The sequence below is a fragment of the Rhinopithecus roxellana genome, chromosome 8 (assembly GCF_007565055.1).
Source record: "Rhinopithecus roxellana isolate Shanxi Qingling chromosome 8, ASM756505v1, whole genome shotgun sequence".
NCBI classification, from domain to species: domain Eukaryota; kingdom Metazoa; phylum Chordata; class Mammalia; order Primates; family Cercopithecidae; genus Rhinopithecus; species Rhinopithecus roxellana.
This window is the reverse complement of record NC_044556.1, coordinates 137,003,148-137,029,925: the sequence shown is the minus strand read 5'-3', so window position 1 is coordinate 137,029,925 and position 26,778 is coordinate 137,003,148. Positions and strand designations below refer to the sequence as shown.

Here is a 26,778-nt window from a genome sequence, read left to right as displayed (position 1 = left end):
CTGCTATTGTCAGTAACTTTCAGGATTTTATTCCAATATCATCTTTCCAGTGAAGTCTTCCCTGACCTATTATTTAAAACTGGCAAAAACCCCTGCTTTCTTGTTTTTTGGCCACCTAATATCCACTTAGGTAGTTTTTGTTGTGTTTATCTGTCTCTTCTCCCTTCTTCATTAGAATATAAATTCTATGAAGGCAGGTTTTTTTGTGTGTTTCATTCGTTGTGAAATTCCCAGTCCCTATGTAGGCACACATGGGCACTTAATACATATTTGTTAGATAATGAATGAATGATAGGATATATGTATACGTGTAAGAGGGATAATTTTCAAGCCCAGTTACACTAAAGCATTTTGCTCAAGTCAAGAGATGTTCATTTTCTATTTATCCATAAGTTGTATTACCCTCATCCCTCATTTTCTATTCTACTATACCATCTTACACTGTTAATCAATACCGACATGAATTTCTTTTACCTCTTATTATTTTTCCCTAATTAACTACATATACACACATCTTACAAACATGATTATCCATTTACTACTATACTGTACTGTGCCTTTGATTAGGCTCTAAGTATTTTTGAAACTATATTTTATCTTTAAAGGATGACATTATAAAACAATACAGGCAAAACTACAAAAGAGTAATTTTTACTCTGGTATTTATAGTTAAATTTATAATACAAGAAATATATATCTATATTGAGTGATATGATCCTTACAATTCAGCACTTCCCATTATCAGCATTTTCTGTGCTATTTCTATTACAACATTTTTAAAGTGATCAGCAATGACTTTCTACCAATATGACTGATGTTTTCATGCCAACTAAATTCAAAGTATGGGAACTACATCCGTTCCCAAGTCAGAATCCAGCTAATACTCTAGAGCTCTGGGTGGAACATATTTTTATGGATAATATAATATAAAATCATGTGCCTCATTTTCATCTTTACCATCCATATTTCCCTCATATCATTTTCCCTCAGAAGTGAAATAACTTCTTAATATGAAGCGTTCTATGCATATGATGGTCCACATAAAGCTCCTAGGCCCAAGAGCATAAGACCTTTAGATTTGCTGCAGTAGTGGTAATTCCTGAGAGGTTATGTTCTCCCTCTCCAGAAGCTGAAATGTCTATGTAGGACAATGCCAGGGCAGTACTATCAGGGATTCAAAGGATGAAGGAAAGCCAATTATTTTCTTTATTGAAGCAGCATAATTTGGTGAAAATACCATTGGATATGGGATCTAGAAAGACCTAATTAAAGCTCCAGTTTCATATTCTAAGATTCAGGTTACTTGCTTGCAATGTGAATAACACTACTGTGAAAGGTACCTAGCCCATAATAAATATTCAATGCATGTGATTCGCTTTTAAGATGAAGATTACATAGACTTATCACTAATAACATTATATATTTACTTGAAAGATGTACTACCTGTTGTAATTATTGTTGTGACAGTAGAAAATCAGAAATTTTTTATATATTTGTCACTTACAAATAAATATCTACAATAGACCTTGTGTTATGCAAGGTGCTTGGGATCAAAAAAATGGTGAATCAGACAGGTATATAGCATGAAACTCTGTGGCCCTACAGACTTTATACTTGACTCTCTCCATGGTGGAACCTCAAAAATTAAGCAAGATTCTGGTAGTTATTCTCACCAAAGTTTTCTGTGTTAAAAACTGTAATAACGAGAATGGCATAGCAAAAGAGCATCTGCTGGGACTCACAGCCATTCCATTCACAAACAGTAGCTTCATACGAGATATTTTGTTCATTCAACAAACACATCTTTGCTATCTACCTAGTCTATAGTAGGCACTGGGGAAACAATAGTGAATAACGCATAGCTCTTACCTTGTAGAAACAAAATGAGACAATCTAGGGGTAGCAATAAATGCAGCCTACCCTGATTTTTCACGCATACATGTCGCTAAAAGTAGTAACACTTTTTATTATGATTAATGTCTCCAATTGGAAGGAAATCTTGAAACCTACTCTCCTGGGAAAATATCATCAATGAGTTTCTATTCTCTTAGCAGAAAAGTCAGAAATCCTTAACACGGTCTACAGTGGTGGCTTTTACACCTATTTATTGCAAACCAAAACAGAGAAAACTTTGCATACCACAATACAATACATAAATATATGCACAGACAAATATTTAAAATATAGAAGTAAGTTTCATGTGATACTTTTACTAAGTACAGTGTACTCTGATTTTAGTCTATTACTTTTGTTTAAATGCTGGTAACAGCCCACTGAATTGATTTCATGACTCACTAATAGCAATTTGAAGAATACTAGTGCAAAAGATTGCAAAATTGAATTTCTGTCTACTTCCTCAACCCCATACCACTACTCTCTCTTTTGTTTTCTATGTTAAAGCCATACTAGTTTTCTTTCCTTCAAATATGTCAAGCTCTTTCCCACTCAGGGCTATAACTTATCTCTTCTATTCATTCATTTAGTCAACAAATATTTAAGGCATAATTACCATGTGTCAAACATTGTTCGAGGGACTAGAGAGGTAAAAGTGAAGAGCTAGATACACTCCCTTCCCTCTTGGAGATTCCATCTCTAGAAAGCAATCAGAAAACAAGGAATCCAAAAAATAAAAGAAACAATTGGAAATAGAGTTGTATAAAATTATGGAAACAGGTAAAAGGCAGAAACAAAGAATAATTGAGGCTGAGTCCTAAAAAGGAGCTAGCCATACAGAGTGAGGAGACAGTGGGTTTAGAATATAATGTTCCAGGTAGGCAGTATGAGGAACTAAGAGAAGACACGTGGCTGATGAATGGTGAGCAAATGTGAAAGTGGCTTATGATGAGGTTGGAAATATAGGCAGTGGCAGATCATGTTGAACCTCTTAGGCAACTACTGTTTACCTAGCTAAATCTGACCCATTCTCCAGGATTCAGTTTCAGTGTCACTTCCACAGAGAACCCTTCCGTGACCTTCAAGTATATTTGGTCTGCCTGTTACTGGTTCCGTGTGTTCTCTGGACTCCTCCTTCAGGCCAATCCACTCACGCAACGTCTGCCTTTTCTGGGAGAACTAAAGATTCATTAAGTCAGTGGTCATATTTATCTTATTAATAGAGACATCCCTAGTGCCTAAAACTATGCCTAAAATATAGTAGGTTCAGAATAAAGATTTGCCCAATGGATGGATGGATATTATTCAAAGTAGTGCCAGGTTGATACATGAAGAAAATCCACAGAATAGTGCCACACCCTCTTTTGATGTTTCTCTTTCTTATTCCTAACAATTCTTAATGGCAAATGATGTTAAATTAGCTCTCTACTTATTTAAAAAAAACAAGAACAAGTGAGATTCCAGAGGGGGTGAAATTAGTACCCAAAATCTTTAGAGGAAATCTGTTGCTGGGATCCAAAGTTTAATGTCAGCAATTTTATTTCCTCTTCTCATTTCCAGCAACTTCATTCATAACCACTCTGTTCACCACCTATTATCCACTACTGTATCCTACAACAGGACTTGGATAGAGACTCTCCTGATATTAAATCCAAAGCGAATATGCTTAAGATAGCTAACTGTCCAAGTCTAGTTTCTCTCTCTCCCTTCTCTGCCCTCTCTCTCTCTCTCTCTCTGTGTGTGTGTGTGTGTGTGTGTGTATGTGTAAAACCACTAGGTTAAGAATTACAAGATAACTAGAGAGTAAACAAATATGACTCATGGCATTTAATCTCAAAGCAACTTTCTTTTGTTCTTTGATTCTATTCAGGGCTAACTCTCCTCCTACCTTGAAGAAACCTCAGGCAGCCTCAGAACTTTTCTGTTGACTTGAATATGAAAAGAAGAAAAGAAAAACGAAAAGAGGAAAAGAAATAGCCCAGACACTGCAGACACTGAAATGCTGGGTTCGTTGAGTTAAAGTCTCTCTCCTGCTCAAGGTAGAGCTTGTTGCAGAAGAAACGGGGTGAGGTCATTGACTTCTCCCTTCCCCTGCCTATGGTCGAACTCTCCCAAGCTTGATAACTCTGGTTTTTAAATCCTTATAGTTGGAAAAGGATGTACAGAGAGTGAGAATAGGGGCAAGAAAAATATTACTTCGGCAGCACTTTTATAAGCTGGTTTTGTGATCTCTTGGCTTGGTACGTGTTAAAGCTGAGTCTTTCTTTCATAGAGGCTTTTTGTGGATTCTTCTGAAATTCTCTGTTTTTGAGGTTTCTTCCTTGTGTTCCCTGACATGCAAATGCATCTCTACTCCAGCTGGGGGCTTGTGTTTTTTTTCCACAGCCCTAGTACATCTTGTGGTCCACTTCAAGTTTTCTTTTTCTGAGGTTCTTTCATTCTACCAGGCAAACGCCTTGTATAGAATTTAAAACTTCTTCCCAAAGTTCTCTTTAGTCCATGGACAATACTCATACATGTTTTCTTTCTTCCAGCAAACCCTGAGAATGTAATTACTTCCTAAATGAAACTGTCTATTCTGCTACTTGTGTCCTTTATATTTCCCAAGCATGACTAGGCACCAGCCTACTGCAGAAGACAAATGTTAAACCCTCTGATGAGAGTTCTCAGTGGTCCTCTTAAGGCCCCTCTCTTGATTGGGGATTAGTAGGCATATTCCTCTCCAGATCTCTGCCCCAAGGGAAGAGGGGCTGTACTCACAGCAGTGCTTTCCAAAACTAAACAACAAAAAAAAACTCTTCTGAAGCTCTTACCACATCTCTACTATTTCAATGCTTTTATGACAGTGAAGCGGATAAGTTTTATATATTATATAAATGTCCTTGTCCATCTGCTTTCTTTAAAACCTAAAGAGTAGGATGTTTCACTATCCATTTTACTAGTGTACATCTTAAATCTTATGGCTTATGGTCTTGGCCAAAGCTTCCACTTTAAAGTCCAATACATAGGTGAACCGACTTACAAAATGACAGAACGAGGAATGTGGCAAATCCTCTCCCCGAAAAACAAACGCATTGACAAAATTGGGCAGAATTATCACAAACAACAATACACACACACACACGTATGAAAATAATAGCACAAAAGAAGGGAGATGGGATAGAGGTATACTGGACCAAGGAAATGACACCAGATCATTATTGAACCTATAGAAAGAAATACAGGGTGCCAGTAAATAAGCTCTTTCACACTTTCAAATATCAGATCAGTTATTTACCATTTCTCTGAAGCCTTTTCTATTTAACAGTAACAGTAAATATGTAGGTTAATATAAAATATTCTATATTATATTCTTCAAATATAAATATATGTAGATTAATATAAAATATTCTATAAACATTTCCTTTTCTTCTCTCAACTTCTTCAAAAGACATAGCATTTACATAGCAATAAATTATAATCCTATCTAATATATACAACAATAATAGCAAAAAGGAGAAACGATCAGGGACTAGAACTACACTGCAGAAAAGTTTTTGCATTTTACTGGAATAAATGTATTATTGATATGAAGTAGACTATAACAAATTAAGGCATATAGTTTAATTCCTAGAGCAATCACTAAGAAAATAACTCAAAACTATAGTTAAAATATCAATAAAGGAATTAAAATGGGCCACGACAAAATAGCTATTTAATGTAAGGAACAGAAGAATTAAAAAAAGAGACATGGAAAACAGCAAAATGGAAGACAAACATCCAATCATGCTTCCAATAACGTTAAATGTGAGTGATGTAACATTCCAATAAAAAACTAGAGGTTGTCACACTGGATAAAATTGAATGTATATAAAAGACTAATGGAATCCAAATAAGGTTTGTAGTTTAATTAATAGCATTGTACCAATGTCAGTTTCCTGGTGTTGATAATGTACTGTGGTTGTCAGATGTTATACTAGGGAAAGCTAAATGAAGGGCACATGAGAACCCTGTAATATTTTTGTAATTTCTTATCTTAAATTATTTCAAAATAAAATTTACTTTAAAAATTTAATACATGTGAACAGATCTAATTTATATTTATAAATTTTATTACACAGTTATAGCCAAGGGAAGAAACAAAGACATCCTATGAAGAAATTACTGAAATACAATCACTTCCTTCAGGGTAAAATCACTAGCCATTACTGTCAGGCAGTGGCTGCATTTTCAATTCCAGTTAGGAATAGACACCCGTCCTTTTTTTTCCCCTCTCTCTCTATAACTGTTAATAGTAGCAGCAGATATTTTAGGTTTCTGCAAAATTAAGGCATTTCTGTCCAACTAACCACATGAAACAGTAGGAAAATGTTTTTTGTCCCAGAATTAGCTCAGTTCTGGAAACCTTATTACAACTAGTTTGCACAACCACTCTCATGAATACTCCTAAAATAGCAGGGTTTTTGTTCCTTTGTTTCTTATAACTAAGCTAAATAACCAGTCTTGGTGAGTATACACAGTCTCTTAAGTCTGAAGTAAGAGATATGAAATTCACAGGGTTTTTTTTCTCTTTCTTTTTTTGCTTTCCCTGCCCTGTAATTAGAAACTTTCAGAACATGAACGAGAGGGAAATTTGGATAGACTTTTCAACAGATATTTCCCTATGCAATGTAACTGTTGGCATTCAATGAAAGTTTAATAGTGTGTGATCTTTCCAAAACTTTTAGTCATGTTGTCAAGGCAAGATAGACTTCTCAGGAAAATGAACAGAAACAAAAACCCAGACTAGAGTGTTTTGTCACTTCTCTCTCTGTGTACAGTGATATGACAAGAGGAAAAGGAGGGGATATTATTAGGGTTGTGGCATCTGGAGGAAAGAGGGATAGGATGCAAAAGATTCTTTTCGCTTTCCCTCCAACTCATTGTATAGGCATATGGAGATATTAAAAGTTTCAGCATTTAAGTGGCAGCAACTTCTCGACTGCAGCCAGAATGACCCAAGTTCTAGCTTGTCTCCTCCTTTCTCTATCTGCGGGATCCTGACCCTCAGTTTCCTTGTCTGTAAGTGGGGAAAATGGCCCTTAATCCTCACAGAGACCGTAGGATGATGAAATAAGAAAATATATGTAAATCACCAAGCACCGTACCTGGAAGACCATAAATGTACAAAATAATCATTATTATTATTATTGTTTATGAAACTGGTGATGATTCCCCTCAAACTGCCTCAATTCAAACTGTTTCAACTCATGCAAGTCATTAGTCATTTAATTCTATAGGGAGTTTTTGTTTGTTTGTTTGTTTGTTTGTTTTGACAGAGTCTCATTCTGTTGCCCAGGATTGAGTGTAGTGCTATCTCAGCTCACTGCAACCTCCGCCTCCTGGGTTCAAGCAATTCTCATGCCTCAGTCTCATGAGTAGCATGGACTACAGGCACCCACCATCACGCTCAGGTAATTTTTGTATTTTTAGTAGACATGGGTTTTCACCGTGTTGGCCAGGCTGATCTCAAACTCCTGACCTCAAGTGATCCACCCGCCTTGGACTCCTAAAGTTGGAGGATTACAGTGTGATCAGGTGTGGCCTTGGCCTCCCAAAGTGGGGGGATTACAGGAGTGAGCCACCGCACCCAACCTCTGCGGAGATTTCTAAGAAATTCAAGTAGGCAAATTTATTGAGCACCTTTTATAAAGACCAAGTACATTTTCATATACAACAATAAATTTTTAATAGAAACACTGATGTTTTGATCCATTAACATTTTTAAAAGTAGAACACATTTGGACACTAACTTGTCTGCTGTCAAATTCAAAGCTTTCTCCATTACACTGGATATGGAACATATTCTAAAAGCAAACAGAGCATTATATTACTATGTTTCCATCATCATCATTCTTATAATGATATATAGTTACTAAGGCATCACTAAAGTTTTAAGCTTTTAAATTAATTTCATAGTGCTTTTTTGGTAAACCAAGGCTATACAAAGAGTTTGACATTGCCAACCGTTACAAAGGAATAAAGAAACAATAGGAATTCAGATGGGTAAATGAGCTGCTTTATATTAAAAGTGTCTCTCAAACCATACTCTCAATTTACTACAGGAACACCTCCCTATTCCCAAAGAAATGTAAAAGCATGACTCCAGACACAAAGGCACAGAATAATTAACTATGTCTGTTTCTTGAGCCTGGAACCCAATGGTATGGAACCTGCCACTAAGTCCCACAGTAGTAACAGGTGGTGCCATATGGCTGATATTCATACTGTTCCTTTTAAGATTTCCCTCTCCATTTGTATTCCTAAGTCACAGCTTCTTAATCTATCAAATATGTATTCTTGAAAGCTCATTATAATTACATAGACAAGTATATATGAAATACCTACTAGAGTTTCAAAGAAGGTAGAGATTGCAGTGGTTTAAAGTAGAAACGGCTTCAGAGAAAATGGTAAGTAACTGATCTGACACTTGAAAATGTGAAAGAGCTTAGATCTATAGTAAGAGGAAGAGGAAACATTTCCTCTAGGAAAAGGCCACGACATTGGAGATACTCCATCCACCTCAGGCTCTCAACTGATGCTGTCCTTACCCACACCTTCTCTGCAGGATCATGTCCGCCTGTCATTCAGGGTTCTGCATAAATTCACTCTCTAAAGTCAGTCATCTCTTAATGTATCTATTAGATTAGGTCCCTTGTACCTTTCCTTGAAATCTCTTATCACAATATTGTATACTAGACTACCATTATACATGTGTCAGTCTCCCATAGCTGGGAGCAGCACAAAGGAAGTTCTGTCTTCTCCCTGTATTCGTTTTGGGCCCAGAGTGATAATTCAGTTACTATTGACTAAAGGATGAATACGCAAACTGGGGAATTTGCATGATGTACTGGACAAAACTGTCTAGATAATAAATGTGCTCTTATCTTAAGAAACAATCAAGAGCAAGTAGATTACATTTATAGAATCTAGAATGTGAAACTGGAATGTATCTTAGCAGTTGCTAATATGAATACTTAATTTTGAAAATCCACACTTGTTAAACATTTCCCAAGTACTTTAAGGATTTATATATATGATCTCATTTATTTTTTATAAGATAGGGATTACTATCACTAATTTTGAAATTTAAAAAAAAACAGGTTTTGAAAGGTAAGTAATTTGTTTAACTGACAATGCAAACTAAGGCAGACTCCCACAACCAGTCTCTACCAAAGAATAATTGTCTCAGGAAGAATAAGAAAGTTCCCAGGTCATCTGGGTTAACACGGGCTGAGCTGGCCCTAGAATCCTCTTTCTACGTCATTTTTTTCACTCTACAAAAGACCCTGAAGCACATGCAGAGTTTCTGAGAAATTATACAATAAGCAATAGAGTTATTCGAGTCTTAGCAGGGAGGTGGCATGATGAAAGTGGCACTTTGTGTTAGTTTACGAGGGTTGCCATAACAAAGTATCACAGACCGAGTGGCTTAAACAATGGGAATTTATTTTCTCACAGTTCTCAAGGTTGGAAGTCCAAGATCAAAGTTTGGCAGCTTTGGTTTCTCCTGAGACCTCTCTCCTGGGCTTGTAGATAGGGGCTTTTCGCTGTGTCCTCACATGTGCTTTCCTCTGTGCACAGAGGCCCCTGGTGTCTCTGTGTGTGTTCAAATTCCCTCTTCTTTTAAGTACACTAGTCACATTGGATTAGGACATGTCCCTAACAGCCTCATTTCAATTAAATGCCCTCTTTAAAGGCCTTATCCCCAAATACTTTTACATTCTGACGTATTGGGATTTAGGGTCCAATGTATGCATTTGGAGGGGGCATATTTCAGCCCATGACATGTTTTAATGACATAAACACAGCAGTTGAAGCAGCATACAATTGTTAGTGGAGAAAACTGGTGCTGGAGGAGGGAGGGAGAAAATCGGCCAGGGAAGTCCAGATGTGATATAAGATACACTATGCGGCCGGGCGCAGTGGCTCATGCCTGTAATCCTAGCACTTTGGGAATCCGAAGCGGGTGGATTGTCTGAACTCAGGAGTTCGAGACCAGCCTGGGCAACACAGTGAAACCCTGTCTCTACTAAAATACAAAAAATTAGCCGGGCGTGGTGGTAGGCACCTGTAATCTCAGCTACTCAGGAGGCTGAGGCAGGAGAATTGCTTGAACCCAAGTCGGAGGTTGCAGTGAGCCAAGATTGCACCACTGCCCTTCAGCTTGGGCAACAGAGCAAGACTCCATCTCAAAAAAAAAAAAAAAAAAAAGATATGATATGCATCTCAACTAGGATGGTGAAGATTATAAAGGAGAGAGCATAGCTCCTTTAAGATGGAGCAGCTACCCTCATCTGATTATTTAAAAAGCTCCCCGCAACCCCTCACCAACATATACATACACACATTCTACATAAATGAAGCATAAGGATAACATCTAACCACTTCACATTTGGGAAGTACTAATCCAGATAAACCTGTCCATCTTAAGGATCAGGAAACTGGCCAGCCCAGTTTCACATAGTGCATTACAAACAAAGCAAGAATGTCTCCTCACTCCCAAGCCAGTGTTCTAGTTTTCATTCCTTGACCACTCTAGTTTGCTGTTATTTTCCATTCTTTCACCTCTTGGTGGTCAAAAACAAGTGGCCATTCTGGCCATATTTTAAGGTCAAGAAATTTTGGGGAAGGAGGAAATATTCATAATCACCACCTAGAAAGTACTTCATTGTACAAATTTGTAAGCTGAGGCCTCAAGATATAACCTCACCAAGTTACCCAGTAAGGAGAACAGCTGAAACTGAACATACCTCTTCATTTTCAACCAGGTACTCTTTCTTTATACCCTACTGGCATCCTCACTGCCCCATCCCGCCCCCCACACACACTGGGGCTAAAAATATGCCAAAATTAAAATAACATATATATAGTTTCAATTTGGCTAAAATCTTAAGTTACCAAGTTATAGTTTAGAAGGACAGAGTAGATCCAAGATATGAATGTGAGGAATACAAATAACTGAATTTCTCCTTGGGATTGGTCCAATAAAACTGAAAAAGAATCACTTTCATCCTTCTAGGTTTGAATCATAGTTATAAATTGTTTTCAAATATTAGATTGTTTAAAAAATTCCTCTTCCCACACAGACCATTATGGAATAATATCACATTGATAGGTGTTAAATATATGCTGTGCATTTTCAGAAAATATAGAAGGATAATGTTCTGCCTTCTACTTAAGAGAAACTGACAATGGTGATGTACTTATTGTTAACATGTTATAAATACATGAAACAATGTGGCACAAAATGCTAGGAAAAGAAGTGTGTTTTGACAACAGCATTATTTCTACAGCTTTTCTCTCTAGACTGGATGTTTTGCAAATATGCTCCCCGAGGTAGTATTTGTGTTTTGTTGAGGGTTCCACTCCCTCTTTAATTGCTGCCTTTTTTTAAGTGACAGGGTCTGCCAAGGTTTCCACAGCAAGGAAAGCCATATCTTTTTTCTAAAGTAAACAGTTCAGGAAAACCCCCAGGAAAACCATCAAACTGGCTTAAACGTTTAATAAGAACCATTTTATTACTGGATACAATCATCAGCATTCATGGCTTGCTTTGCTTTTCAATGAATGCCATGACTATTTCAGGCAGCTGGTGAGATTGATCTGACAGTTTAAAGTATGGAATTACTATGATCTTTAAAAGGAATAAATTGATGATAAACAATATCATCAGGAGTTGTGGAAGCACAGAAGGGTGTACACCTGCTTCCAGATGTTACTGTAAAGTTCGAACACTAAATGCAAGATCAGCATTCTACAATTCCTGAACTGGGTAACTTGTAATAGGAATTCAGGGTTACCATTTTCTTCTCAGATCATAAGAAGTTTTAGAAATGTTATTTTAGACACTGTGATGGTAATTCACTTTTGAAAAGAACAAGAAACCTAGTATTTTGCAGGATTAAGGACTCTGTAAATAGAGTACACATTTGAGAGGAGTAGACTTGGGGGTTTTTAATCTTTTTTTGTTCCATGGACCTGTTTGGCAATCTAGTGAAGCCTAGGGACCACTTTATAGAGTATAACAGTATTATATTGGTTTATAAAGAAAGCTAATTATTGCCCGGGCATGGTGGTGGGCACCTGCAATCCCACCTACTCAGGGGATTACAGGAGAGGAAGGAGAATTGCTTGAACTTGGGAGGCAGAGGTTGCAGTGAGCCCAGATCGCACCACTGCGCTGCAGCCTGGGCAACAGAGCGAGATTCCATCTCAAAAAAAAAAAAAAAAAAAAAAAAAAAAAAAAAAAAAAAAAAAGCCAATTATGTTGAAATACATGTATCTATGGCAGTCTGCAGACCCTTTAAATAACATTTATGTGTGCATTGGAGCATTGCAGCACATGTTTTTCCCTTCTACTTCTGTGGGTTACTACAACATAGTTCCAGAGTTTCATGGAAAATTTTTGAGGAGGGAGGAACGTACATTACTATAAAGAGTAAAATGATAGGAAATTTTAAGTTCTTTTTGTACTACCTACTTCTGCCAGCACCATAATGAACGTGCAGCACATCCTGAATATTTAGGTGTTACATATAATAAACTCAGGTTGAAATGAACTGAAAGTGCTGTCATTTGCTTCAAAATGAAATTTATATTGCCTCTAGCTTTGAGTAACAACCTGGAGAACTGTGCCAAAAGTACATTAGTAAAATCAATCAGCAGGTTTCAGTTGAGCTTCTGCAGATGAGATATAATGCCTCAATGGGTCCTTGGGAAAATGTGAAATTAACCAAACCAGTGTTATACTCTCCCCTTCATTTTGCCAATGAGAAATTGGACCGGAGGAAGTTAGACAACTGCAGCTAAACCATAGCCTGACAAATACAGGCAGGACTAGGAATAAAGTGCAGAATGACTTTCCACTGCATGACATGTCTCCGGGAGGTAGGGAGAAAAGGGGGAAAAAGAAGCAGCTAGTTAGTGTCAGGCAGAGAAGTAGATGAAGGGCACAGCCATAAGCAATCTCAAGTCCATCTGACCACAAAAAGCATCCTCTCTTCTCACCATGCTGCCTGATTGACCCACACAGACTCACTGCTTCCATCCATGGAGGAGCCTGGCCTTCATTTGTGTAAAACTAAATCATTTTTATGTGAAGAGGATTTATGAGACATGGCTAATGATTTTTAAATTTTAAAATGGTTTTTTTAACTTTGAGGAAATATGAGTCAATAGCTCAACAATATTATTTTAGTCATTGAAAAGATACCATTTTGATTATGGTAACCAGCTATTCTCTAAAACTCTAAGAATTGGAAAAGAAAAGGAAGTGACTTTTAGATGCAAAATGAAAGATTTATGTCAAGGTGAAGAAATATATCCTGAGAGCAGGGCTGTGAAAGATCCTCTTTTTGGATGGCCTATTACTATCACAAAATGTTTTACACATCTTCACACTGTAGAATTCTAATGATTCAAAGTCTATAAACCCTTATCTTAGGGAGCACAAAGACCAAGGAGTGTGCTACAACTCAGAAACAAGTACTTAGCTAGGAGTCCAATAAAGGCAGAGAAAAAAAGAGTTAATCATTCAGAACTTCAAAGGACAACAGCAATAGGTCTACCAACTAAAACATGAAGAAAAAGAGGTTCCAGAACGATGGCTCCTGGAACAGGTAACTGGGTTTCACTGAAGTGTACAATCAGGCCTACCAATTGGCAAGGTAATGAATCCAAGACTTTGGAAAGAACAAAGGCTCAATTCCCACCTACTAGAGCTGGAAATCAGCCAGTTTTGGACTACTCCCTAGTAGTCACTAATTACCTTAGATAAAGGATCTCTGTTCTACAGACTCATTCATTTTTATGAATTTTTGTTTAGGTTTGGTTTTGGTTTTGGTTGTTTTTGATTTTGTTTTGCTTATTCCACTGGTTATCCATTTTATGGATTACCACAATTTTTCTTTCTGTCTTTAAAACTCCCACTCTAGAGGAACCATCTAGCTTCTTTGCTCTTAGCATTTAAACATGTTGTAGAAAAACAACATACCCTGGAAGGCTAGTTTTAATTTAAGTCCATATTCTCAAAACCCACAGAGGCTCTCCACAATACAGGGCATCTTTCTAAGTTTCTTTGGTGGACTGGTATTCCCACCGGAAAGAGTCACTTTATTCCCTTCTCTCACTCAAGTTTCTCACCCCACCCCAACTCCCACTCTTAGCAGGCGACCTCATCTTCCTTCACTGAAAAAGCAGAAAGCACCAGAGGGAAGTTTCTCATCTTCCCACCATCAAATCTGCATATTCCCCTGCAGGTGCACTTGGGTTCCCCTTCTCCCTATCACAAAGGAGGCAGTGTCCTCCTACTGTTACAGACCTGGCGCCAGCCATGGCTCTCTGGATGCAAAATCCCTCTCCTTAAGGAGAGATTTTGATGGTCATGTCTCTCTTTCCTGAATCATCAAATTTTACTTTCAACTGGATTATCTAATTGGTAAACTTGTTACAGTCTCTCTGTCGACTTCATATTCCTTTTTCCTGCTGTGTCTCCATTTGGATGCTGTGTTTGACAGACTTCTCTGAAGGGTTATTTGCTTACCCTGTATCCAGGAGCCAGCTATCCTCGCCACGCATTTCTCCCATCCCATTTACACTTCTTTCTTCTGTCTACCCCCACTACTCCTTTGAAACTGCACTAATCAGGATCATTCATGATCTCCAAATTTCCTTTTTTTTTTTTTTTTTTTTTTTTTTTTTTTTTTTTTGAGACGGAGTCTCGCTCTGTCGCCCAGGCTGGAGTGCAGTGGCCGGATCTCAGCTCACTGCAAGCTCCGCCTCCCGGGTTTACGCCATTCTCCTGCCTCAGCCTCCCGAGTAGCTGGGACTACAGGCGCCCACCACCTCGCCCGGCTAGTTTTTCGTATTTTTAGTAGAGACGGGGTTTCACCATGTTAGCCAGGATGGTCTCGATCTCCTGACCTCGTGATCCGCCCGTCTCGGCCTCCCAAAGTGCTGGGATTACAGGCTTGAGCCACCGCGCCCGGCCGATCTCCAAGTTTCCTAAAGTAGCAATCACTTTTCTATCCTCTTCTTATTCAACCTTTTTGTTTCCTCTAGAACCACTTTCCTTCCTTTGCTCCCATGACACCACCCTAATCCCTGGTTTTCCATCTAATTTTTTAGTTGCTTCTTTGCAGACTCGTTGACAAATGCCACTCTCTGCCTGGAACCCTAGCGTGAGCCATGCCATTCTCACTCCACTTACCACCTCCCATAGATGGCTTTTTATCCCTCACATCTGTGCTTCAATTCTCTGCCTCAGAGAGCCCTTCCCATTCTCCACTTTCCCATGTTATTCTCTGTCATTGAAGCCCATTTCCTTCCTTTTTATAATTTATTATGTTTGTTTGTATACTTATTATCTGTCTCCACCAAGATAGAATGAACTATAACTGCTTTATTCACCCAGGTATGCCCTAAATGTAGCACAGTGCCTAGCATGTAGCTGTTATTAATTAAAACTGACTGAATTAGTGAAGGAATAAAGGCATACTGCTCAGTGACCAACAATTCCTGATGGACATTAACACGTGCATTTCTTGAAACAGGAGGTAAAATTGGTAAGTGAAAAAGAAGAGTACATATTATCTAAATAGCTTCATACAATACCTGTTCTCTTTCTAAGTATTAAAAAGTGCATTTTCCTACTCCTACAACTTTTCTAAGTATACCGTATGTATTAATAAAATGGTATATAGAAATTATTTTTTCACAGAAACCTAAGATTTATATGAGAACATTCTTTTCATTGTGATGATAAAAAGTGCTTGAAGATTCTTGTTATCTGTTTAAATTACATCCTAGATTAACAAATTGACTTGGTTGATTCATATCTTATGTACATATCAATATATAATAACAATTAATCAACATTAATTATTAAGGCATATTATATGTAATATATGGTGTATTGAATAATTAATAACTTACCTGAATTAATTCATATTGTTATTAATTATATTAATACATAGGGTATATATTAATACTAGGGTATTATTCCATATAAATTAATATTTTATTAATTCTTATTAATACATAATATATTGATCAACCAAATCAAATTTGTCAACTTAAAACATATTTTAAACAGATTGTAAGAATTTCTGCAAACAGTGAATGAGTCTCACAAATTTGATTCTTTCTTTTATTGCTTTTCATTGACAACAGAGGCATCGTTACAGACAGTAATAAAGATAAGAGGGAAAAATGCATGTAAATATTGTGAAGCTTTATATATATTAAATATAAATCTCTGGTTGTCACCAGCTCAAAAAGTAAGTACCAAGTAATAGATTATAAGTAAGCATCAAACAGCTTTCCAATTAAATATTTAATTTACCAAGAAGCCTCTTTTAAATTAGAATTGTTGCTGTGACAAATCTTCCTAAAATGGGCTAGTGGCATTGTCTTCTAAGAATCAAGGACATAACAGTATTTTAAAGCTATTATCTGAACATGTGTTACCATTGATCATTGAAAGTGAACTACCAAAATTTCCTAGTATTATCTCTTTGAGATCTAAGTTCATGACCTCAGCAAATTTTAAATTCATCCATCTCTTCTTCATGTCAGTTGAATGAAAAGGAAGTTGATAACCTGTTTGAGGTTTGTGGTAGACACAACAGAGGATAATGGATATTAAGAAATCATAATTATAGATGCAGCAGTCTATACAGAATGATCTCGTAACTGTGTGCATCTTTAGACACTTTTCTCTGATTGCCTTTCAATAAATTCTTACATAATTGCTCAAAATTACTTTTTTCAATGCTTTCATAATATTGCATGAAATACATGTTTAAAAAAGTCCACAAAATGAATTGCCTTTTTGTTTCAATAAATAAAAAGCTAAAACCTGAAAAAAAACTTAAAACACCATTTATCTGCCTTGAGACTATCTCAGGCTGACACTGTCTCTTCTTATAGATCCAAGAATTCTGCAAAACTGCTTTTTTTCCATAAGGGGTGAACATCCCAGTTTACTGCCTGTGTACTGCATTTAACTTGCTTATCCTGTCAAAACTGTGGGCATAAAAGTATGGGGCAAATAGAAGTGTGTCAATTTACTGAGTGAAATTCAGAAGCCATGTACTGACCTAATGTTTCTAGTGGCACAGTCGCATCCAGCAGTAAAACCTGACCTAGTATGCATTATTTATTACCACATCGTAGTATAGATACTAAGTCAAGTGTATAACTAATGTTGGGTTTTACCCCTGAGAAGGAGTATCTGCTTTATCATAAGCTACTGAATTATTTGGAAAAGTAAAATAATAATGATTTTTTTGTCCAAATGATAAATCCAAGGTCAGAGTAACCATCTAGATACAAATGCTTTATGCCAGCTGCCAGGTTTAATAAGAGCCAGAAAGAGCCGTAGGTACTGTAGGTTATACTTAGAAAATTCTAAGAAATTTCTCTACTACCAACCTGAAAGCAAAACATTTGGTAAAATCAGTACTTTTTACATAACTCATGAAATGTGTTCATTTTGTATTTTTAGATAAAATGTAATACATTTTATTTTCTTAAAGTAGCATACATACTACTGTACAAAATACTATATAATTCCAAAATTGCACAAGTTGCACAACCTCCTCTACTACATCAATCAGTAATCAAGTTATAAGGGCAGAACAATTGAGTTATTATGGAAACATGCACCAGGAGAGTGGACTTCCTGGGCCTTCTCTTACAATTTTTCTGATGTTAACTCCAATAGAAAGAGTGTGACAACATCAAATAATACACATTAAAACTAAAAATATATACCAATATATTTAAACATTTAAATACATCAAAATGGAAATCATAAGGCAGACATTTAAAAAAAGAAAAAAACATTTGACTTTTCAACAGCTCTTTTTCACAGTTGCAAAATATGGATAGTAATACCTGTACTGCTAACTTATACAGTTATTGTGGAAATAAACAAAGTTCATAACCAATCTCTTTATCAACCACAAAGCCTGTGAAAATAAACAATAGTGGGCCTCTAATTTTTTTCATACTAGATAATGAGAAAACAGCTTGTAAATTAAATAACAAAACAAAAACCTAAGCAAGCATAAGCTGAGCATCATAAATACGTGAGTTTTCTGTACTGTAGAAGAATACATATTATGGACATTTGTTTACCAATTCAAAGCACTCTGTTACCTAAAATACCAAATCTTTTTCTGAAGACTCCAGAAGTCAAGCAGATGAAGAGGAAGACTGAGGAAAAGGGAGCAGTTGATTCACAACTACATATGCCAAAAAGGAATGAGAAGAAAAATGAGAGCCAATTTGGTCTATTATCTTCAATGGAGTGATGGCTAAACTCTGATGCTGATAACTTTCAGCGTCAGGTGTCTGCTGAGTTTCTCTAAGCTCATTCGAATTTATTTAATAAGTGATTAGACTGGTAGGGTAACTACGAATCTGCTTATGGTGAGCATCGAGTTGTTTATGCTTATTTCTTTTTTTGTATAAGGAAAGGTAAACTGTATTTTCAAGGTATGTTGTAAGAATTGCACTAAGAATCACGAAGAATCAAAACACTTAGAATCACACAGCAAGAGTAGCAAATATATAACGCATCTATTTTTTTGTTTGTTTGCTTTTGTTTTGTTTTGTTTTGTTTTGTTTTTGAGACGGAGTCTCGCTCTGTTCCAGGCTGGAGTGCAGTGGCCAGATCTCAGCTCACTGCAAGCTCCGCCTCCCGGGTTTATGCCATTCTCCTGCCTCAGCCTCCCGAGTAGCTGGGACCACAGGCGCCCGCCACCTCTCCCGGCTAGATTTTTTGCATTTTAGTAGAGACGGAGTTTCACCGTGTTAGCCAGGATGGTCTCGATCTCTTGACCTCGTGTTCCGCCCGTCTCGGCCTCCCGAAGTGCTGGGATTACAGGCTTGAGCCACCGCGCCCGGCCATAATGCATCCGTTTTTAACAGGCAAGTAATGGGTATCACAGGACCAGAATAACCTCTGCTCTATTTACTGTCTTCTTTGGAAGGAACTGCAGAACCAACCTTTTGGTTCCCCCAACTATTTATTGCCCTAATAGTCAAGGGGTAGAAGACAAAGAGTTGGCCGGAACTGAAGTTCATTTTCTCTAAATTGGTTGTTCACAACCAAGAATATTATTTTCCTCACAAAACTTTTTTTTTAATAAGAAACAAAGTCTTGCTCTATCACCCAGGCATGAGTGCAGTGTGTGGTCACAGCTCACTGCAGCCTCAAACTCCTCTGTTCAAATCATCCCCCTGCCTCAGCCTCCCAGATTGCTGGATTACAGATGCATGCCACCATATCCAGCTGATTTTTTCAAAATTTTTAATAAAATTTTAATTAATCTTGCTATGTTGACCAGGCTGGTCTCAAACTCGTGGGCTCAAGCCTGCCAAAGGGTTAGGATTACAGGTGCAAGCCACTGCCCCCAGCCTTACAAAACTTAAACAGTCATCACACCTTTAGTCCTAACTATATCTTTACATTATTCAAGCCAGGATGTCTCTGGGGCTGGGTTTTGGCCATCGTCTGTGAACTCTCTTCAGTTTTCCCATCGTTTGTAAACTATTCGTCTATGAGAATAAAAAGTAATTTGCTCTCATTGTTCTACATATTCTCACACATTTTTAAGGGAAAGGTTTCAGAAAACACTAAAATAACCCTCCAAAAATGAGAAAAACAATGTTTATAGAATTTTTACTTCCAGTTCAAAATTTCATCTATACTGTTAAGACTGTTAATATTCTTCAAAATTACTGAGGACCCCAAAAGGGCTATGATTATGTAAGTTATATCCATTGATATCTATCCTATTTGAAATTAAAACAGAAAATTTTAAAAAATCACATTGAAAGAGGCAATTCACAAACATAGACATGTAAGTGGCCACTATGAAAATTGCTCAACTTTGTTCAAGAAAGAAATGTAGGCCGGGCGCGGTGGCTCAAGCCTGTAATCCCAGCACTTTGGGAGGCCGAGGCGGGCGGATCACAAGGTCAGGAGGTCGAGACCATCCTGGCTAACACAGTGAAACCCCGTCTCCACTTAAAAAATACAAAAAATTAGCCGGGCGAGATGGCGGCGCCTGTAGTCCCAGCTACTCGGGAGGCTGAGGCAGGAGAATGGCGTGGACCCGGGAGGCGGAGCTTGCAGTGAGCTGAGATCCGGCCACTGCACTCCAGCCTGGGCGACAGAGCGAGACTCCGTCTCAAAAAAAAAAAAAAAAAAAAAAAAAGAAAGAAATGTAAATTTAAACAAGATACCATTTTCGTATAACAAGTATCCAAGTTATTGGATTTGTTGTCGTTTGCTCTGTTTGATGATGGCACCAAGTATTGACATAGAAAACCCTACTCTCTTATATTGCTCATAAGTGGATACCATATTCCTCAAGAGCAAAATGTTAAAAATCATCATTAGCATTCCATGAGATTTTGCTAAGTATTTTAAAGAATCCTCAAAATACCCAATTATTATTGTTTCTATTTTACGGTTGAGAAGACAACATTTTAAGGAGATAACGTAATTGGATTATTGTCTCACAACCTGTAAGTAGTAAAATTTTTGTTAGAACCTAGAAAATAAACTCTTAAGAATCTGCCATAAGGAAATAAACAAAAATATATGCAAACATCTATATAAAAGCTTCTAGATGAAAATATTATTTATAATAGTAGAAAATTGTTATCAATCTAAATATCCAACAATTATTTATAATAGTGGAAAACTAATCTAGCTAAATATCCAACAAGATATAATTGGCCAATACAACCTATATACACACTAAAAATTTCATATAGTAAGAACCATACTCTTTTGTTCATGGATAGATTGTCATTACTTGCATCACACACAGTAGGGGCTTAATATTTTTTAAATATGTGAAAACAAAATAATACATGATAATTAAAAAATAATGTTTTAACAATGTATTTCATGAATGAGGGAGAAGCATGTTACAAAACAGTATGAACAGTGTGATCACAATATTTTAAAACTACATGTATGTATAGAAACATACCCAGATGTACAAACATGTATATGCATGAACTTCTTGTCTGTCTGTGCTGATGCATACTGGGTACTCAATAGATATTTGTTGATTGAATTAATGATTGCATTACATTTTAAAAGCACCTTGGAGGAAATAATAGGTAATATTTTCTTTTTCTTCCTTGCAATTTTCTATATTTAACAAAATCTTAAACAGTGAGTGTGATTTATCTTTATAATAAACAATAATATTATAAAAATTAATCATTCTGGGAAATATCATTAGGAATTTTGGAATAAAAGTAGTAAATACAGGCAACCCACAATCCAATAAAAAATAACTTGCATCTGATTTTCTTATTATGTTTCACTTACTGCATTCAGCAATAAAAACAACAGACGTTACAGAAAAATGTCAAGTATAATATTGTACAGTTAATTATTATTGGGGTTGAGTCTAGAACTCACGTTATTTGGTTTCAGGCAAGCAGCTTTTTCCATTACACCAAGTTGCTTGGAGTTCTAGAATATCAGTGAATAAATGACTATGTGGGTGCTGTAAAATCCACTGTTAGTTCCTTAGTTATAAGTAAAATGATTTTCTAATTAATCATTTTATATTATCAGAAAATTCCAAAGTTCTAAGAAATACTGCATTTTCATGTAATATGAATTGTCTTTGGGGATTTATGAACTTTTAAAAGTGTTTTTAAATTTGTGTGTGTTGGAATGGCATAATGTGCATTATTCTAGGGAGGAGTCCATACCTGTCACAAGATTGTAAAAGTGTCTTTGATGGAAAAAAAGAAAGAAAGAAAGAAAGAAAAAGTAAAGAAAGAAGAAAGAAAGAAAGAAAGAAAGAAAGAAAGAAAGAAAGAAAGAAAGAAAGAAAGAAAGAAAGAAAGAAAGAAAGAAAGAAAGAAAGAAAGAAAGAAAGAAAGAAAGAAAGAGAAAGAAAGAAAGAAAAGGTTAAAAACTAAAGCTATAAAATCTGGAGCAAGAAGGAGGAAAAAACTGATGGTAAATAAAAGCAAACAAGAGGAAAGGGAACCACAACTAATTCTGTCTTCCTCTATTTTATTCCTGGAACATATTTTTTAATATGCGGATGATTCGATTTTATGACTGCTTTCTAAGCACTAGCACTAGAAAAGATAATGGGTTAAAAACATAAGCCAAATAACCTCTATGGAATGAACATTTTCAGTTGCTAAAAATCTATTTAATAATTTTTCTTTTCCTAATTAAATGTAAATGCAAAACACTTCAGAATAGCTTTTTTTTGTTTTGTTTTGTTTTGTTTTTTTGAGACAGAGTTTCGCTGTTTTCACAGGAGTGCAATGGCGCGATCTCGGCTCACTGCAACCTCCACCTACCGGGTTCAAGCGATTCTCCTGCCTCAGCCTCCCAAGTAGCTGGGATTACAGGCACCTACCACCATGCCCAGCTAGTTTTTCTATTTTTAGTAGAGATGGGGCTTCATCATGTTGGCCAGGCTGGTCTCGAACTCCTGACCTCAAGTGATCCCCCGCTTCGGCCTCCCAAATTGCTGGTATTACAGGCATGAGCCACTGCGCCCAGCCAGAATAACTCACTTTTTTAAAGTACGTTAAAAATATGCAATGTCTTATCTCAAAAAATATGCTTCCCCTACGGGAAGTTTGTAAAAGTCCTTTGAGCAAATGCACATTAAACACTTCTCTATGCATTTCACAATTATTGCTTAATTTAAAATTTAACTCTTCCGGAGATAATGAAAGAAGTAAATACTTGTTTCTTATCCCAACCTCTAACTTGATTGGCAAGGTGTAGGAACCTCTAGAAGGTAACGTTAAAATTCTTAACAGAGGTCGTTTCACTACAATCCTCTACAAATATCCCTTGAGCCACAATTCCAAAACAAAGAGAAACAAAAATACAAATCTTCCTTGAACTCAAATCATATTGGCAAATATAACTTCAGAATTGACACCCATTCAAACAATACGCCTCTAATATTCTCCATCTGCCTTAGCTGAATAAATACTGACATCATCAACCCATATAAGGATTATTTCTTGTTCTGGTTTTGGAGGTGAATTTATTTTTAAGACTAAAATGATTATAAACTGTAGGAGACAGAAACATTCATCCACTGATACTTCAAAGTCAAAGACCATTTTTTTCTTTTTTTTCTTTCTTTCTTTTTTTTTTTTTTTTTTTTTGTGGAAACAAAATTACTAAAATATCCACACTCAAAATTTAACTATGTAATTTGATCAAATCTTTTCAAGTATCTAGTTTTGAGCTTTTTTTTTTTTTTTTTCCTCCTGGCAAGCCAAGTAACTTAGGGGAATGGTGGATCATCAGAACACCAGTCCGTTTACAGTTAATTTTTCAATCCTCTTTCTTTCGCATAATTCTGCAAAATATTGAGTAGCCAGGAAAGCGTCCCATAAGTAACCAAAATGATCAATTTTTACAAATTAAAAGTTAAGTGAGTCAACAAAGTCTCTCTCTCGCTAAAGATCGCTAGGGCTGTCAAACAACACAGCATGCTGCTGCTCGAGTTTGGGGATCAGCAACCACTGGATGTCATCACGTGGGACGCTAATAAGCGCCACTTCATTGCCGTTTTGAATGCTAACTTTCTGGGACTCCAACCCAAAGAAACACCTTAATCTTTGACTCCACAGTGCATTTAAATCCAGGAAGGCAAATGTGAGTGGGTTAGAAGAAAATTGAGGTCCCTAATCTGTGTTTTATTTCAAAAGGCAGAGGACATGCTGACTTTTTAAAGCAGTGAGGTTTCCCCTCCGTCCTTTCTTCCTTCCAAGTGAACTACCAAGTAAAAGCTAAGGAGGGTGGGAAAGAGAAGTGGAGCAGGGGAAGAATAAACATATTGCTTACAGTTCCCAGAATTACCTGACAATCTTCAGGCTCCTCAATGCCTCTAGCTTTCTGTCAGGATCCTTTTTCAGCTCCGGACTTAGAGAAAGTCTTATCCTGGGTAGGAGGGGCTAAAATGTGGGCTGGTCTCCTTGCGCTTTTGCAGATGTTTTAAGGTGGAATTAAAGAGGAAGAGGGAGAACGCTCTCGTCTCATAGAAGCTAGTATTGTAAATGTCAGTGCCCAGTTATTAGAACCAGGAGTTTGAAGTCAGAAAATATGCTAAAATAATATGTAAATTAACCAGTCCTAAATTCCATGAGTGCTGTCGTGGATTTCTGTGTGTGTGATGTGTATGTGTGTGTGTGTGTGCGCGCGCGCTCGCGTCTGAAATTACTGCTTGTCCTTAAGTAGTAACTACTTCCTCCTTTTTTCCAAAGGAGAACAAAATTGAAAAGACCGTGAATAACCTAGAACATTTTTGCATTATTTAAAAAGGCAAAGTTTATAACAAACCTCAAATATAAAAATGTACATTTTTTGAAATGAATATCAGACCACTTTAAAAATCAAATCTGTTTAAATATTTCTACTCCAGACTCAGAACACCTGTGTTGATAATAATTTCTTTGTAAATTTAAGATTAAAAGCATACCAAATAATGTAATATATATGTTGAGATTTAGGGAAGAAAATGAAATCAGATTGAATTGCAAATTTGCAGTGTAAATCCAAATACCTTATAGTACTATAATGAAGAAGGTGCACTGTTTAAATGTATCCAAATTCCATAAGAATCAATTCATGTCTTTAAAGATTGACATGTTCATTTAGTATATCTTGTTTTGCAAACACAGGATCTTGCTTTTGCCTTTAAATACTGAACTCACTCTCCTAACTCTCTTACATTTTCAAAGAATATAATTTCATTAAATCTTCTGGATTATCTGCTTTCTGTAGCCCAACATTCAACCCTTATTTGTTTTTATTTTTTTCCCCTGAATTCAAACTGGCATATTATAAATCTCTCATTGGGGGGAGGGGGGAAGCCAGTAATTTTTTTTTTAGGAAGGATAGATTTATAATAAAAAATTTTTCTCTTTCCAAAGAAATCCCTGAATTTCAAGAAAGGAGGTGTATGTTAAATAGAGGAGCAGAAAGCACACTTCTAGTTTTCATCTCGTTCCCCCAGATACAAATGGTGAAAGAAAGAATCTATACTGCAGGGCATGTTCGTTCTAAGACTCTCATAAAGAAAGACTCCCTGGAAAAGCAGCTTCACAGTGCTTATAGAGCACAAAAAAAGTGCTCTAGTGCTTTTTTGATAATAAAAAGTTAAAGCTCTCAATATTTCCAGATGATATCCAATAGTGTGTCATGCATTGAAGATAAAAAATTATTTAAATGCTTTTAAAGAAAATGTCATTACATGTTATGGTTAGGGTTAAAATATGTGGGGAGAAGTTTGTCTCTTTCCAGTCTTACTAAATGAGGCTGACTTATCTCCACCTTTATAATGAATAAAGGCTGCTGCAGGTATGTGTTCTCCTCTCTGGAACCAGTGCAGACCAAATCCCATTTACCCATTTTGTGGTTCTGTGGCCTCCTTATCTTACCCATTTTGGCTCACTGCTTGTGATCTCATTGTTCACATAGACCTCTAGGTGGATAGTAGAAGTTCAGATTTGCTATCTTCACTTTGTCCAATTTCCTCCAAAAATGTTTTCAGCATTGACCTACTGGCTTCAAAAACCTCTGCTTCCACCTTAGGTAAGATAGGCCCTGACTTCCATAGCGTGCTTCAGTCTATAAGATCAATTAGGTCTGAAGACCCGTCTTCCCTTGATTTGTCCATCAACAAAGATTAGTCATCTGGGACTCATCTGAAGCTGAGCAATATCATAGCAGCTTATTTGAATCCAATTCTACCATTTGCACTATTTCCAGCTAATAAGTTTCATACAGTTTGCTAGTAATTTTCCACATCTTTAAAATTTTAGAGAACAATAAACTAAGAACTAGATAAGTAATCAAAAGGAACAACACCAAAATTGGCCAAATTAACTAACAAAGAATACCTACTTGTCAAAAGCCATGGCTCAAAAACCCCAGGGGGTTGGGAGGGGGAACTCTGAAGTTTGTATGATTGATTTTTCTTTCTTTCTTTTTAATTAAACTTTAAGTTCCAAGGTACATGTGCACAATGTGCAGGTTTGTTATATATGTATACATGTGCCATGTTGGTTTGCTGCACCCATTAACTCGTCATTTACGTTAGGTATTTGTCCTAACACTGTCCCTCCCTCTACCCCCCGCTCACGACAGACCCCTGTGTGCCCCTGCCCTGTGTCCAAGTGTTCTCACTGTTCAATTCCCACCTATGAGTGAGAACATGCAGTGTTTAGTTTTCTGTCCTTGTGATAGTTTGTTCAGAATGATGATTTCCAGGTTCATCCATGTCCCTGCAAAGGACATCAACTCATTATTTTTATGGCTGCACAGTATTCCATAGTGTATATGTGCCACATTTTCTTAATCCAGTCTATCATTGATGGACATTTGTGTTGGTTCCAAGTCTTTGCTATTGTGAATAGTGCCACAATAAACATACATGTGCATGTGTCTTTATAGTAGCATCATTTATAATCCTTTGGGTATATACCCGGTAATGGGATTGCTGGGTCAAATGGTATTTCTAGTTCTAGATCCTTGAGGAATGGTCACACTGTCTTCCACAATGGTTGAACTAGTTTACCCTCCCACCAGCAATGTAAAAGTGTTCCTGTTTCTCCAGATCCTCTCCAGCATCTGTTGTTTCCCGACTTTTTAATGATCGCCATTCTAACTAGTGTGAGATGGTATCTCATTGTGGTTTTGATTTGCATTTCTCTGATGACCAGTGATGATGAGTATTTTTTCATGTGTCTGTTGGCTGCATAAACGTCTTCTTTGAGCGATATTTCTTTCTTTATATGGAGCTGTTTTCTGTTGTCTTTTTTACTATTTCCAAT

The 26,778-nt window shown here is 36.7% G+C and overlaps 1 protein-coding gene across 2 annotated transcripts in view; it reads right to left on the bottom strand.

The window, feature by feature from the left end:
* PLA2G4A (phospholipase A2 group IVA) overlaps positions 1 to 23,890 on the bottom strand; it is a 149,667-nt gene extending 125,777 nt beyond the window's left edge. For both annotated transcript variants that reach the window (XM_030934855.1, XM_030934856.1), the window contains exon 1: positions 23,804 to 23,890. The gene's annotated coding sequence lies outside the window, so the exon portion shown is untranslated. The remainder of the gene's footprint in view (positions 1 to 23,803) is intronic.
* Between the last annotated feature and the right edge of the window lie 2,888 nt (positions 23,891 to 26,778).